The following is a 14,606-nucleotide window of genomic DNA, read 5'->3' on the forward strand; positions in this document are numbered from 1 at the left end:
GAGACAGAAAGCAATTAATCCCACCAAAGAACCTCACCAATGTCTCTGGAAAACTCGGAGCCACCCACTGGCAGAAACATGGTGGACACCTGGGACCAGTGAGGAGATTTATATCAGGAGGACACAAAGCAACTCTCTTTGAAAAACAGACATGAATGCACTTATAAAGTGACAACTACAGAAAGCTGTAAATGCTGAGCTAATGACCTGTCCAGAGGCGCTGTGTTGAACACAGAGCTGTTACACCTGCACAGACTTCTGCAAGGGCTCCACCTGCCTTACCAGCTATACCAGCAGCCTTCCTGAATTGCTCACTCCCTCAGCAGATGAAAAAACAATGGGTCAACCTTGTTACAATTGAGGTACAAATATATTATAATTTTTATTATTATCCCCTACTTGTAAGGTATACAAGGCATAACATATGAAAACTTCATTTGAAACCATTCAGAATGCTAGAACACATGGAAATTATCTTAAAGGACCAAGGGAATGATGCCTTGTATCACTTTTCAAAGTAACTTGCAAATGCTACAGCATAGACCATTAAGGGAAGTGCCACTCAGCCAGAAACTCTAGGAGAGAATTCACCAGGCTTCCTGCTGCATCACAGCAAACAGATACACACCAAAAACCCACTGCTGCCTTTGGAATACCCGGCTTAGAACACCTTGCAGACACCTCTCAGGATTGCTAGGATGATAATCTGTAAAATGTAAGCACTTAAAAGCAGCAGTTCTAACACTGAAAATCATTAGATTTGTCTGTCTTAGAAATTTCAGGATCCAATAGCATTTTTCCCTCAAATTAACCTTAAAATTGGGAAATAATCACAATGTTCCTTCTTAAGGAGGGAGATGGTTCAAATTAGGACACCAGCTCCACAGATATTTAATTTCTAGTCAAAAATAGCACAAGGATTTCTTATTAAACTGATCCCAGCCAAAGAGATGAATTTATTTTTCCCCAGGCTATCGAAATTTGCTAACAGTAGCATTTATTTATGGAATCAAGCTGGTAGGCAAGAGGTGGACACAAAGTGTTAGGCAGTGCTGATGAGCCCTCAGTTTGCAGATGACAGCTGTCAGTTCTGCTCCAACACAGCCTGCTCCTCCTGCATGAGTGCTCTGGGGTAGGTCACAGCAATGACAGCTTTTTTTCCCTAAAGTCTTCCTGGAACTCCCCTCTGAAGCACAGCCCTATAACCGAGGAACAATTTACACACACACATACTTATAAACAACAGCCATTTGTGGGGAGGGAGGTGAGATAGAAAGATTTCTATTTCCATTTCTGATTTCCATTCTTTCCCCTCTAGGAAGGTTTGAGGAGAAAGTGGAGATCAGCATCACTGTCATCTCCAGCATGTGTTATTAGCAGCCACGCTGAAGCCAGTCAGCAGCGTCTGGCATTGTTTGGAGAAACACAAAAGACCTTCTGTTTGGAAAGTTCAAGAAAGAAAAGGCAGAGCCTGTGGCCTGGTCCTGCCGTCAAAAGACTGACACAGAGGCTGGGAAGTTCTCAGGCAGAGGCTGATCCCAAGCCCTTTGAAGTTGACGGGAAAACTCCCATGGACTCCATGGAGCTTTGGATCATGTCTGAAACTCACTGAAGGGAACAAAGCAGCATAAAAGTAGAAATGAGCATCTCCAAAGGCAAATTTAAACAGCACAATGGTGACCTAATATATTCATCATGGTTGCTGATACAATGTGGTTTTGTGATGTTTGGCAAAGTAGGATTATATTAAGTTTTTAAGTCTTTTCATTAGGATACAACAGTTGTACACCCATAAGGTATTTTCTGCTTGAAATTTAAAACTTTAATTTTAAATTATGCCCTAGCATTGAGCATTTAATACAGTATTTAGCAAAAGGAAAGCTGGGAAGAAAAGTCCCTTTCAAATTGCTGAAATTATGAGTTTTCTGCTTTCTTTCCCCACTGTCTTCTCCCTAAAAGGCTGGTCTAAAGCTATGAAATACACAGTCTAGGACTGAAAACCTTATTAAGAACAATGCTGCCAGCATCATCTATTCATGAGCAGCCGCTTGAGAGAGGGCCCAACCCAGAAGAAACTCTATAGCAGCACATTCTCCAAACAATTACTAAAGGATCCCAAGTGCAGGGAGGCTCCAAATCCTCTGCTTAATTGTGGTTTAATTAATTTTCTCATTAGAGATGAATATAGGAGCATTCAAGATGAAATAAAAGTCCTCTGATTTCTGTAACATTTCCATAATAATTTTCTTTCATATAGCAATAATCATTTCAGTGAGTTTAAGCTTTGGTGCTGTCTGGGTCCTAAATGGTATTTTCTGGGAATTAATTTGTTACAAACTTTTTAAAACACTTCTTGTAGCCTTTGCACACGATTCAACAAAGAGCCAAAGTAACTCCCTTCCCCCCTCCCACCCCAAAAACAAAAAATTCAGGATGTTAATCCAACTGTTGCTGCATGACATCATTCCCCAGAGTTAGGGAATCCAAGCTCACTCCGGCACTCTCGGCCGGGAGTAAACACCACCACCAATTAAAAAAAAAAATTTAAATCATCAAACTTTACAATGGGAGGACATAACATTAAAAAGGCAATTTTTGTTACCTGAAATTTGGAGCATTTCCCTTTCCACTCCATTCTCAGATTTGTATTTCCCAGACAAAACTCTGTGTTATTATCTGAGGCAATCAGAAAACCAGTCGTTTAGTGTCTAATACCTGCTGTGCTTCCCATAACTCCTTCATATGACCTCTCTGAGCACTGATTCCAGCTACAATGATTGCAGAGAACACAGACTGGCCAGGCCAGTTGTCATGGAGATCTCTCTCCCCCCCCTTTCATAAGCGCGCGCGCACACACACACAGATTTAAACAATTCTGGGAGGCATCCACAAAACAGCATGCCTTTTCATCAGCTAAGTTTTGAAACATTCCACCCCTCCTCCAGCCCCTCCCCAGAGTCAGCCCAGGAAGCTGAGATTTGGGCAGGAATTGATTGTGGAAATTAGAGATATTGCCTTCTAAAAAAGAGAAAACGACCACAAAACTTGTACTTTTTTTCCCAGAAGGAAAAAAAGAGATGTTTACTCACCAAAGCTTTGAACTAAAAGTAAATCTATCACATTCAGACCTGCAGGCTATTTCTCTTTGCCTGACTACTTATGAATTTGATATGTGAAAGCACTGAAGCTTTGTTGAAATACAATCATGCAGATTACAAGAAATTCTGCTGGCATGGCCTGACTGCTTACCTTGCTGTTCTCCCAGTACCAAGCCAGTGACTTAATTAGCGCAGGTATTCATAAGGTCATGGAGGACTTCCTGTATTCTTTCATGTTTCTGTAATTAAGAAGAAAATTGGGCAGATCAGAAACATGCAGCTCAAACAAACAAACAGAAAAAATCCCCCAGCTAAACAAGAACACAGAGATACATCTGGAAGTTTTCTCATACTGACTATAAGTTTAATTGCTGCTTACCCAAAGCTTGCTATCTCCCAGTTAAAGGAGAAACCTATTTCACTGACGTTTGAGAATACAAGAGCTGATTAGTTTACCATATTCACTGGCACCATGGTTGCAAAACAAAACTTAGACCAAACATAAATAAAGACATACAACATTTTTTCCTTGACAAAAAGAATCCAAATTAATCCCCACCAACGTCATATAGGAAAGTCTGGGCTGATAAATCAAGAGAACAGAAAATACCTTATAAAAAAGAAAGAACATTTATTAAGAAAATTCAGTTTAAAAATATTTGGACTCTTATTCTGAGTACTGTGCCCAAAGTTTTTACACTTTGAGAGATACCTTGGAGACTTACTCTTGAGAGGATTTAATCGGAGTCAGTCATGCAAAGTTTTAAAACTTTGTAAAAGATACTGAAGGGACTTCATGAGTCTGTGTTCTGCAATGAGCAGTATAAGCAGCAGTCCCTCTAGTGGACAGAAAATTGCAAAGCTCCCTACGCCAAGCTAAATAGCAAATCAATTTCTTCTGTATCTATTAACCACTTCATTGTGCTGTTATGATGCTCCATCCCTGTGTTTAAAACTCAACACTAGCATATGAAATCCTTTATATGTTATTTTGGGAGTTGAACACAAGAAAACATACATGATATAATCAACATAACTAGGTTTCTACATGAAGAGATTGAAGAGTTCCAATATATTACTCTTCTGGTTGTGTGAGATAGCCAAGATGTTTCAGGGAATACCTGTCTCCATATAGCCATTCTTACACATAAACTACACCAGAGCATATTATTGCCTGTACTTTGGAAAACTCTGAATTTTGTGAGTGACAGGCTCCCAGCAGAATGCACACTGAAACCACCTCTCTCTCTCTAACAAGAACATCAAACAAAAGCATATACATGAGGCATATTTTACACTGCTACCAAAAACTGTGTGCAGACTACTCACAGGTAGATAAACATAACAAAACAGCTACTTAAGCTGTCAGGGGTCCAGAAGATGCTGAAATGACATCACAACAAATAGTTCGTAGATATGAAAGCACCATATGCTAAGTTTGCAATTTCACACTAAGTTCCACTAAGAATGCATCAGTGATGCCCATCCAGAGCCATGAGAGCCAAATATTAAGGAATTATAACTTGGTTTTGTCCTGAAAAGTTCCTTTGGTGTATGACTAAGGTAAATTCATCACATGCTGCAAGTGGGCATAATTTCAGCAGTGTGACTGGGGAAAGAGGGAAACTGCTAACTACTCACAGGAAAGTAACATTTAACACTGCATCACTGCAGAGGGAGTGTTCAAAGACACAGAAGTAATAAAAAAACAGCCTAGGAATGTGAGTGACAAAACACAAGTGAAATGGCTGATCATGCTCAGCCCTTCTGTAGAGCCCATTACTGGTAACATGGGAGTATGTACCAACCATCTGCATCACATCCCACTCCAGTGTTCATGGCAAGGCTCTGTGGCACTTCATTCTGTGACCACATCTGCATATATGGCAAGGATATGGGGCAGCAGGCAAGCTGGCATTCATAAATCATGGAAAATGCTGTGTGCATTACATACACACTCTGTTGTAGTTTAAAATTCCAGGCAAAGCAAGTAAAGTTGTTAAAATATATCATGCATACACAAATATGTAGGAACAAGGCACAGTAGTAAAACTATGACCCAAGCTTTGGCCTTGGGCAGATGACTACCACAGAAGCCTTCAGACAAGCACATTTTTATTCTAAGCCCCATGAATACACCCTGAATCAGTTCCTTGCCAAAAGGGGACAGATGTAGCTCAGATTAATCCCAGCGAAACAAGAGCCATTCCCACATATTACTTTTTTCTCACTGAGCTTTCATTTGAGCACATCAATACATCAGGACACAATTTAGGTTCTGAAATCTTAAACAGAGGACATGGTGAACAGCTGATTTTGCATTAATTACAACATCACAGCTACCCTGCCATCAAAAGGCATCACAGTGTGTACCCTGAGCTCCCTGCAGGAGACAGACAGCCCATTACTCACACGCAGCTGATGTTGAGTTCCCTATTTCAGATACACTTCCCCTTTCTGACTGGTTGAGCACACACCTTCCTACACGCCTGGCCCCAGGATGGAGCAGCCACGTGAGGCACAGGAGCAGACATGCACTGAGCACCGTGAGTGCACAGCAGGAGCCCTCACCAGGCACACCTGGAGGCTCTGCCTGAAAGGGAAACATGAGATGCCCAGTCTGAGATGCTTTACTGAATGCTTTCCAAGCAGCCATCAGCAGCAACAGGAGAGGAAACAAAAATCAGACTTGCTTCTCATGAAATTTTATCACTTTCAGTAGGTGAAAACACGCCATCAGAGGTGAGGTCCAGACTAAGCCAGCCACAACAGCAGCACAAATCTCTGGTAGGTATAAATTCAAATTAATCACTGCTTCAACTTCAGCAACATTTTCCTTTGCATTTTTTAGATAAAAACACTTCTGCAAAGTTACTTAAGATTTTGCTCCTCCTTAAAAAACTTTCTGCCCTTCATAAGGGCTTTTGCCCCTTTCCCATTGAAGATTGCCACCTTATTGCTCTTCCTTGTGTCATCCCCACACATTTACTGACCATCTTTCCAGTGACTTCAACAAATATGTATTTGTTTGAAATTCTATCATTTCAGACTCAACAGCAAAAGTGAAACTTAATTAGTCTGTTCCAGTATGGTTTTAACCCAATACTGCTGAAAGTGCCTGCAGCTCCTGCTGACCTCACCCTGGGAGAGGCAGGGAGCTTGGGAGCAGCACTTCCCCATCACCAGGCAGTGACTTGCAGAGGTATGGAAATAAGGGGAAAAGCCTGAGCCAGCTCTTAATGTAAAGCACACATGCACTACAAAAACTGTGTTCTTTGCTCTTTTCATAGAGAGCCAGCGCTCAATACTTTTGCATAGGGAATTCTGTGGACTACCAGGTGGGGCAAAGTGATGACAGGCAGGGCAGCAGCCACCACACACTCTGAAGCAGTCCCATAGCACCAGTGAGTTCTTTAAATTAACAGCGCACAGCACTGGCCCTTATTGGAAACACTCCAACATGCTGGTGTAAGAACATGAAACAACAACAAAGCAAGTGGCACAAGATAACACCTCTGACCCCAAAGGTATCATTCTACCAAAGTGATTAAACCTTCCACTGCCTTCAGTGAGTGGCATGTTAACTTACATTTTGCCCCACTGCATGTTTTGCTAGGATTGTGGTATCCAAGTAGGTAGCACAAAAGCAGATTGTAGCCTTGCAAACAATAGCAAAGGAGCTGCCTCAACATAGGAGCTCCCCAGTTGCAAGGGGGCTGCAGAGGTGAAAAACTAAGATCAGTCAGCTACAGACTTGTTTTCTTCCCCCATTTCAGATCCATTAGCACGTATATTTAAGATCCATTTATATCAGATCCAGCACTTATATCAGATCCATTCTCTTCTAACAGGAGAATTAATTTTCCATGACCTCCTCAATGATCTAGCAAGGATCAGGTTTGCAGCACATTACTGGTTTCACCAACCCAGAAAAGAAAAAAAATTGTGTGTGCATATCCCCAGTATTTATATAGTATGTATATAGGAAATGACTAATGATAGCTGTGCTCTCTTTGAGATGCTGCCAATCCCTTTATGGCCCTCTATCCCATTTCAGTTTGATCTCGTTCTGCAAATGAGAGCCTGCCATACTTGGGTCTGACCCTGACACTGCAACTGTGTGCAAGACAGCAATTTGAAAAAGTTTCTAATTCACTGAAACTAAGGGGAGAGCTGCACCTGGGGGTCATGACAAGAAGGTGACATGCACTCAGTTGCTGTGCAAACACTCATTCAAAAATAAAGTGGCTTAACTTTGTGACTATTATTATTTTAGGCCCTGATTCAGCAAAGCACTTAAACATTGACTTCAAAAGAACTTAAAAATACACTTAAATATACGTGCTACAATATTTTACCAAAGTGGAGCATTAGTAATGTCGTATATTTTAGAAAAGAGAGGTGGAAAGAGTTTTTATTTGGCAATTAAAGCTTTAAGACACTGTTTGGTCATACTGAGACACAACCCTCATTCTAAACCTACTAAAGATGCTGAAAATTTTGCTGAGCAATAAGCTGAATAATTCCTTAATAAAACAACTTTAAACATGAACAGCATGGAATTAACTCATGTGAATGCCTCGTTTGAGAATTATCCATACCTATGCTCTGATTCATGACAGGATACACATATTACAGCTCACCCTGCTAGAAAAGCAGTGCAAAGCCAAACAAGCCATACAAACTGGCTCTGGGCCCAGGCAGCCAATTCAGCCAGCCCTCAACATCCCAGCACTGCAAACTGTGTCAGATGGCACCAGGCCAAGGCACAAGCCAAGCCAGAGGGATATCCAAAAGGTGGGAATCTCATGTAAATAAGTCCTTCTGCTCCTTAACTCTCCAGAGCCGGCCCTGTCTGCAACCCATCTTCCTTCCAGTCAACACCTTCCTTGCACAGCTCTGCTGCATCCCAGGCATGTCCAAAAGGGAGAGACAGGAAGATGTAGGTCCAAAACTGATGGAGGGGGAGAAGCCCCCCAGGAGAGGTTGTTTGTCCTGTCTGCATATCCCCATCAAGGGTGGATTTTTGCCCCAACCAGTAGGGCAAATGAGACAAGCAGGCTTCCTCTGGGAGCCAGCCATATCAGGAGAGATGTCAATGAGTTGCTTGAAACTCCACAGGATTCTGATTTGACCGCACATGAATGCAAGGTCTCCGTTTGTCTCATTTCACCACTGTTTCTTTCAAGTAGAAGTGAAAGGACAAGTTTCTGTTGCCCCTGTTCACAGTACACATCCTGTGACACAAGATGCTCCACATGGGACTAAAAGACAATTCAAAAAACAGATCTCCTCACACCTGGAATTGCACTGAAGCACAACACACAAGAATATAACTTTGGGAGGACTAAAACTTGTGTGAATCTGAGCAAGTGCTGCAAAGCTTTGACTTAATGGGAACAGAGGGGCAGAATCCTTCTTAGAGCACATGAATTATGATATTATAGGTCATATAAGCCAAATCTCCAGCTGAAGGGGAGCTCTTCAAATGCTTGTCAAGGTATCCCACTACCTGTACTTTGTCCCAGGTAGTGGGACAAAGAAAAAGATGCTGTTGGGAACTGTCTCTATTGTTACACTGGCTATATGAAGCTAATAAAGGGAAGAGAATCTTTTAGCAAAGCAAGGGACACAAGGAGAGAAAACATTGCAGAGATGACTTCTGAAGCAGAATATCAGTGGTGGTTGCAGTTTTCACATTTTTCCCCCTGCAAAGATGCGTTCCAGAGCAAAACAGTTCTTAAGTTAAACTCAAAATGGAAAATGTGGGCCTCAGGCTGTGCATCCAGTATGATATCACCTTGTTTACATGAGGGAAAAAAAAATCACAACCAATAGCACTGTACAGTCTTTGAACTTCTAAATAGATAAATAAATAGATAAATAATGACAACATGTTTTGTGATTCCTTTTGATCATCAACTATGGAAGTTCACAGGAAGTTTATACAGACCCCTCTGACTGGACAGATCTTATCTTCCAAATGCTAGGAGCCAAGAGACTCCAAGAAGAAAGTGTCAGCCTGATGTTCCTTTGGACAAAAGGCAATGCCTTCTCTGTGTGCTATCACAGTTGGTTTCCTTTATTTTAGCCATGACTTGTACTTCCAAGCTGGCCTGGAGACCCTGTGAACTGCTGCTAACATGATTTGCCTGTGAGCCCCACTGCTCATCTCTGGGGAGGATGGATAGTGCAAGCACTGGTCCAGCACTACTCCCACCACCTTCACCCCATGGAAATCAAAGGCATTGGCAGCACGTGTTTTCTCAGGGACGCAAAGAGTTTGTCTTTTGTACTGTCATGAACATCATAGCAGGCAGATCTCAAGCCACAGACAATAAAGCATTTTCTTCTCTACTTTGGGTAGAGCAGATAAACATAATATTGCTTTGAATATGCAGAGATCCTTTCATTCAAGGCCCTCAGGGTGCTTTGCAAAGCCACATAAATGTCGCTCCAGTGTGGCTGCTTGGAAAAGCGAGTTCAATGGCTTTGTGTGCAAGTCTGCACACTGGCCCTCTGGAAACTCTGAGTGACCAACAGTGCTCTAAATACCAGGCTCTGCTGCTTGCCCCAAGGCCAGAGTTAGAACCTGGAAGGCAGTTGGGGTCAGTCAAAACTGGAGTTTTCTGGAAAACAGTTTGGGCATGGGAAACAGCCAAAATGAGGCTTTTTTCCTAGCTGGTTTCCAGTGCCACAGAGGGAATGAAAGTCAGTGACATTGGAGTGACTAGGATGAGTTTGAGCAAAACAAAACAAAAGAAATCCAAAACCAGACCATGCAGACAGTTCTAAAACATTTTATGAACTCTGTGGTTGTTTCTCAGTACCTCAGTGCTTCCTGGGTTTACAATAGGAGTGTGGTACAGAGATGTCCAAATGAGCCACAACCACTTGAATGCCAGAACTGGAAGCAGAAGAGCACCAACAGCACAAAGCAGTGCTTGAACTGGTGCAGCTGCATTTTCTGGGAAGGGGCCCTGGCACCAGGCAGTGCCCCGCTGCAGTGCAGGGCGGTGCAGACCTCCTGGAGTCAGCTTCAGGGCCCTTTGTGCTGCCATCCATTGTGTGGCACACACATTCCCAGAGCAACACACTGCAGACCACAGAGGAAGCCAGTCCCAGTGCTGGAAATTCAGCTCCCAGCACCCAAGGTCCAGATGAATGCTTTAAAAGCAAAGTCATCCTTCCTCCTTCAATTCTGTGCATTCTTCCAAACAAAGCTGGGAGATGTCTCTGAAAATAGCCCCATATCCAGGGGTGGACTGTCCCAACATCTACATTTAGGCTGCTGGAGAATCACACACCTACATATCTTTTCTTCACCACTAAGAGTAGAGGTTATTACTTAAGAAAAAAAAAGTACACATTCTGCTTCATTCTCATCAAAACAGATGATTCAGAGATAAGATTTTGCCTCATGACATGAAAAAGCATAATTTCTTATTTTCATTACATTACTTCCCATTTTAGAGACAGAAGGAAAGCAAGAATCTACTCTGTTTTTTTTTTCTCACATCAAACTGAAAAGGGCGGAACTTGGGAAAGTACCAGTGCTTTTCTTCCAAGTCTGGGAAAACTATACAGTTTACATAGGCCAGGACACTGTTAGAGATATTTCCCCTTTAAAACACTGGATAAGGTCCATGCAGTCACATGATGTTCCCCATTGCTATGTACATTGTTTTAAGGGAAGGGACAAAACTGCCTCCCTGGAACTGCTGCTGCTTGCTGTTCATACTATGGAAGTGGTGAAATCCCACAACACAGGCTCAGTGTCAACCATTCAGTGTGCACAGACCACACACCAGAAAGTTTGCAAAAGGTCATGCTGCTAGTGAAGAAGGGCAAGCAAAACCTCTCTCCAAAGCCTCAGTTTCTAGCTAACCTCTAACCTGGGGTAGCACTGAATGCTGCACCAACATCTCCACCTAAACCCCACAGCTGGGCCAGGCTGCCAAGGGAACTGGACATCCCCAATCAGAGTTATGCCAAGATCTAAACATGGGAGCTCTGGCTGTTACCCTTGCAGCTGGGTGGGTGTGTGTGCACTCAAACACAAGTTAGTGCCTACAGTGCTGGAAGCAGCTCGTGGAAAGTCTGAACTGTAAGATGCAAATCATTAAGAGCACACATCACAACTCGCTCTGGGGAAAATTCCTCATTCAAGAACAGACACGCTGGTTACGTCTCCAGTTTTCTGATTTCCTGATGTGTGAAAGTCCCATCAGTAAACATGAGAGCTCTGTGCTTACTGAAAGCATAAAGCAACTCTTTCAGTTTGTCAGAAAGAGCTGAAAGGGCTGGTTTTGCACATATGCATGGTGTTGAAAACCTCTGTGCTTCCTCCTGCACTGTGTGGAGAGGCTAACAAGGAGTCACAAGAGTCAAATGTTGTTCTTGCTCTTGACACCATGCAGGTATATGATCTTGGATAGCTTTCTTTGCCTAGTAACATAAGGCCTGTTTGGCTTTCTGAAGGTGTTGGAACAATGCAGTAAATTGTAATTCCACTGTGAACTTCAAACAATATCTATTTTTGGTCACATTATGCAATTCTGTGCATTAAACAGCCTCTAAGCTGTTTCTAATTTCTTAACCTGCTTTGTATCTAAGCATTTTTGATACTTACTCCAGCCTGAAAAAGGTCAAGCATGAACAGGGTTTCCTCATCATCCTTACCACTGAAAAAAGAATTTCCTCTAACCATTTACATGGTCTCAGACGGCAACAAATGTAAATGCTGTCCTGAGCCACTGAAAGAATTAGAACCTGATTTTTACTGCCAACTGTTTATTCTGACAAAGTGAGAATTTTGCACAATTTTTCTTAGATTTTTTGTAGTTACGTTGTGAGATTTAAAACAAAAAAAAACCTGTGCTGTGGGTCATTTTTAAAATCCCCTCCATCCAGCTGCATTTAAAATAAGCTGCAATGCACCTGTCTTGTAAAAGCCTCCACAATGGTTAAATATTCCTCATAAAGTCTTGTCTTATCACTAGTTTTATCTCTAGTTTACCTGGGTGTGACCTGGAGCAAGTCTTAGTAGTTTTAATTCCTCACCTCCTTTAGTGTGGCTCCCAAGTACAATTCACAGGGCTGGTGAACCAGCTGTAAAATAAAACAAGAGCTTGCAGCCCCTCTTCCCAGATATCTCAGACACTCTCAGAGAGCCAGCAGGCCAGCACAATGCCAAAGAAATTTGTAAAACACTGTGTGTCATTTTACATCCTTTTGGAACAGCAGCTCAATACTTTAGAAAATACAACCATCCCCTGCAATTCAGCACAAGACACAGGCAACTGAAACAATTTTCTGCTTTCTGCCTGTTCCCTTATCACTAAAGAGCTGATAATAACTGAATCTATTGGAAATACTCTTACAATAGACTTATTAACCTCCATGAGATGGCCACAGACTGCTGGAAGAAAAGCATTACTATATTAAGAAGAGACTGGTTATATCTCTTTAATTTAGCTGGATTCCCACTATTAAGCCCATTTAGGAGGCTGTATTAATACATTCCTCAGAAACACTTTCCTTATACAATATTAAAGTCACATGGCGAGCTAGGGAATGGAAAAGAAGCATCATGCACTGTCATGCAGAAACAGAGAATAAGAGTCAACTGCTTGGAGGCTGTCTCCTGGATGAAAGAGCAAGCCCATTAACAGGAGAAGGTGATAAAAAATCCATATGCAGCACAGAGCACCCCTAAAAGCCAAAACAACAACAGGCAACTGAGGTGGAGAGTGGAGCAGACTGCTATGACTCATAGGCTATAAGTCTAGTCAGTGAAAAATCTGGCAGAACTTTGCTGTTGGACTATGTCTGTACATTCCCAAGAGATTTATAGCTGCTTATTAAATCATCTGTTCCTCTTAAAACTAAAGAAACTGTATATGTTTCACTGGATTTTACATCTGCTAGAAAGACCCATTAACCATTAGTACAGAGTAGAGTTTTTTCCTATTGAGTGAGTCATTCAAAAGATTTTAAGACCTTACTTGAGGGAGGAAGGGAGACCTACACAAGCGATGGGCTGCAGCATGATTCAAAACCTGCTGCTTCAGGATGGGTCTCCCTCGCTGGCATCTCTGGTGTGTCTGGCTAATCCTCAGAACCTTTTGAGTAACAAATGTTTTCTACAGAGGAAAGGAAACAAGGACTTACTACAGAGGAAAGTTATATTGAGGAAAGAGTCATGACTTCAGGAAAAATAGCACTGTGGCTTGAGACAGGGTTTGTGGAGCAGGTTCATGGAGTGTGGTGACACACAGGCACACACTGGTGCCAGAGGACCTGTCCAAACACGAGGAGCTGGCAGTGTCATCAGCCTCCAGACAGAAGCTGCTATGCTCAGGAGCTGGAGGGGAAACCCCACTGGCTCTGCAGTGTCATCTCAAAACTCAAAGGAACAGAAAAGGAGCTGTGCACAGTCCTGCCCCAAGCATGATGAGTGCTGCTTGAGCACTGGTTAGTTCACAGGAGAGCAAGACAAAAGGATGGGTTGTCATTTCCATCCTAGTTAGCTAAACAAGCTGTTTTTTCATCTCAGAGTGCTCTTGGAGCATCTCTGCCCCTCTTCATCCCATACATTATCCATTCAAAAACCTGCACAAGCAAAGATGTTCCTTCTCCCATCTCCCCTCCTCTCAGTCTTGCTTTTTTGCTCTTTTTTCACCCTTTGGCACATCCGCAGATTAGGTCTCCAAGATAGCCATCTCTCAATGGTAATATACAAAGATGTTATTAAATAGAAGCCATTTGCTGAGGCATAGATGGAGCTGAACATCCCAAATTCCCAGAAGGTAAGAAATTTCTATCAATTTTAAATTAACCCCTTAAAAATAAACACAATGCATGCACATTTGACGATCATATAAGAATGCAGAAATACTGTGTCTACAGCTACTTCAGTGCTGAGACTAGAATAGAGAGGTGCTTTAAAAACACCAAAAATGCCCTTCAGGGTGAGACCAGCAATGCCTCTAGCTCAACATTCTGTGTTCAGAGGCACTGAAAAATAGTGCTAGTCAGGACAAGCCCGGGAACCTCACTGCTTTCTGGCCACTTCTCTCTGTCCGTGTGAGACTGCAAGCTGTGGGTGAGCAGAGCTGAAAAGCAGCGAGATTTACAAAATGTTGCTAACGGTGCTTTTGTTACTCCTGCTGTACCACTAAAATCCTATAAAGTGTAAAGCGAAGCACAACAGAGAGCCATGTGTGAACTGTTGCACTTAGCTGAAAAGTCAGCAACTTGGGAGCTTGAGAACACAATAATAAAATCAAGACCCACACCAGCTCACGCACACAGAATGCCCAAAGCCTGCGAGCGAGTGAGGAGCCAAGCATCATCGTGCCCCTGGGCACAACTGTGGCAGATTTGCCAGCACACACTGGATGAGGGGACAAGAAGAGATGGGTTGCTCAGCACATTTCTCTTTCATGTTTTTGAATTGCTGCCTTGTAAAAGTCAATTTGCTAAAAAACATGACAAGATAATGGT

The 14,606-nt window shown here is 42.4% G+C and overlaps 1 long non-coding RNA gene across 1 annotated transcript in view; it reads right to left on the minus strand.

Moving 5' to 3' along the window:
- Nucleotides 1-2,527: 2,527 nt before the first annotated feature.
- Nucleotides 2,528-14,606, minus strand: part of LOC115948509 — a 37,582-nt gene continuing 25,503 nt past the window's right edge. Inside the window, exons 2-3 of the long non-coding RNA XR_004082328.1 lie at nt 3,250-3,337; nt 2,528-2,676 (exon numbers count right to left, since the gene is read on the minus strand). This is a non-coding gene — a long non-coding RNA (uncharacterized LOC115948509). The remainder of the gene's footprint in view (nt 2,677-3,249; nt 3,338-14,606) is intronic.

The sequence above is a fragment of the Geospiza fortis genome, unplaced genomic scaffold (genome assembly GCF_000277835.1).
Source record: "Geospiza fortis unplaced genomic scaffold, GeoFor_1.0 scaffold450, whole genome shotgun sequence".
In the NCBI taxonomy this organism is placed as follows: domain Eukaryota; kingdom Metazoa; phylum Chordata; class Aves; order Passeriformes; family Thraupidae; genus Geospiza; species Geospiza fortis.